Below are 2,142 nucleotides of genomic sequence, written 5' to 3'. Positions count from 1 at the left end.
CCTTGGCCCCTGCCCGAGCAACCCCCACACCCAGGCCAGCCCCTGGAAGCCCTGGAACCGTCAACAAATCTTCATCCCAATTTCCCAATTTCCGTAGATTTAGGACTAGCGGCAAAATGCTTGCTCAATGCGAAAGCAGAAAATGTTCAGATTTATTGCTTTGAGAGTTTGGTCTGTCTCCTGGGCCTGGTTGATGCAGTTTCCTTCAAGTTTCTGAGCATTTTGTTTAAAAAGAAGAATTTTTGACAGCAGTGTTTTGCCTCCCATTTACGCAAGGTTTTATAGTTTACAAAGAGGTTCACATAATAACAACAACAATCATCGCTACTATGTATTTAGCTCCTACACTGCGGGGCTCAGTTAAACCTTGGAAACATTCTCCCTTTCCATGGATGGAGAAGTAGAGGCTCAGAGAGGTTAAGGGGCTTGCCCAAGGCCACACAGCCTGGGGAAAGGGCAGGGCAGAGCTGAACACAGGCCCACCTGGTTTCCGAAGCTGTGCTCATCCCCTGGTGCCACTCTGCCTCTGACCTTCAACCTGGCCTAACGCACACCCATCTGCAGATAAGCAGTGAGTGAGAAAAAACCAAACCAAACCCAGAGGCTGTTGTAGAAAACAGTCAGAGGCTGAAATGAGTATAAAAATAAACAGGTATGTTCAAGAGAATCCTGGAGTCCCCCAGCAATATGTTTTGTGCTAAGATTATTTTTGTAACGATATTAGGAGCCGGAAGGTCTGGTGGGGCATGAGCTGGGCACTCACTCTCTAAGTTTGCATTCTGCGCTGTCTGGTATGGCAGCCAGGAACCACATATGGCTGTTTAAATTTAATTAAAATGAAATGAAATGAAAAATGTAGTTTCTCAGTTGCACTAGCTACATTTTAAGTGCTCCGTATCTACATGCGGCTACCCTATTGGACAGCATGGACGTAGAACGTTTTCCTCATTGCAGAAAGTTCTATGGACAGCATTGCTCTAAGCTACTGGCAGCCTGCTCCTGTCTGATCCTGACTGTCCTAGAGGAAGGGGAGCTGTGGATGCAGGTGATAGGCACACCTGTTTTGAGACAGGTCCCTCTGCAGCCAGGGTGCCTATAGATGTCATCCCAACCTCTGAACCCCTCTACTCCACTCTGGAGAGGTTATAGCTCTGGGGATACAAATAAAGGCAGAAACCAAAGGAGTGGCCCCTAACTGAGGCCTTGCCACTCCAAGTGTACTCCAAAGACCGGCAGCATTAGCGTCTCCTGGGAGCTTGTTAGAAAAACAGAATCTCGGGCTCCACGCCAGACCTACTGAATATGAACCAGCATTTTAACAAGATCCCAAGGTGATGCCTGTGCACGTTCAAGTTTGAGAAGCTCTGACTTAAGAGACAGCCTGAGTGGGATCAAAATACTGCTCCAAATATAGGAAACCAAACATATTTTCAGATACAAAAAGTAGCACCACCGCCCCCCTCCCCCCCTGCAGTGTGTGATTAAGCATTAGTCACAGAGGGCTGAGCATCTCTGTGCCACATCATCAATGAACATATTTCCAAGGACAGATCCCCCTGCACGGCAGCTGGGGCAGCTGGCCCATTCTCCGTCTCTAGCAGCCTCTCAAACCACAATGGGGTCACCTCCCTGAAGCAAGGGGAACAGAACCAAGAATCACAGCTTGATCTTAGGGATGCTGCTTTAAATCAGTTTCCATTTCTGCTTTTCTTCCCAATGCGTTTGGCCAGTCTGGACAAAAGGACTGTGTCCCCCACCCCCTTCCCATAGGTGTGATGCTCGGCAGGCCTCCATACCTGGGGCCAGGTGTTAATGAATCTTTCTGGGAAGGAACCAGCACTCACTCTATCCATGAAGAAAACAGTGCAAAAGGTGGTTCCATCCTCAGTGTGGGCAAAGACAAGGCTTAAAACGAGCTTGGCAGCGGCACACCGACCCCTGGTTGGGGAAAGAGAGGGCTGATTCAGGGGAAGGTTCGGGTGCGTGGATTCTGTGCTTGCTAAGCTCTCTGCTACCTTCAGCGAGGGTGACTCATCCCCTAATTCCTCTCTCCCCTCAGCCTACCTTGGGTCTTACTTATTTTTATCCCTGGAATGGAGTTAAATTGCCAAAAGGATGATATTTCTCTACTTGCAAGAGCCC

The sequence above is a fragment of the Galeopterus variegatus genome, unplaced genomic scaffold, assembly GCF_000696425.1.
Source record: "Galeopterus variegatus unplaced genomic scaffold, G_variegatus-3.0.2 Scaffold761, whole genome shotgun sequence".
NCBI classification, from domain to species: Eukaryota; Metazoa; Chordata; class Mammalia; order Dermoptera; family Cynocephalidae; genus Galeopterus; species Galeopterus variegatus.
Note: the sequence above shows the minus strand (reverse complement) of the source record.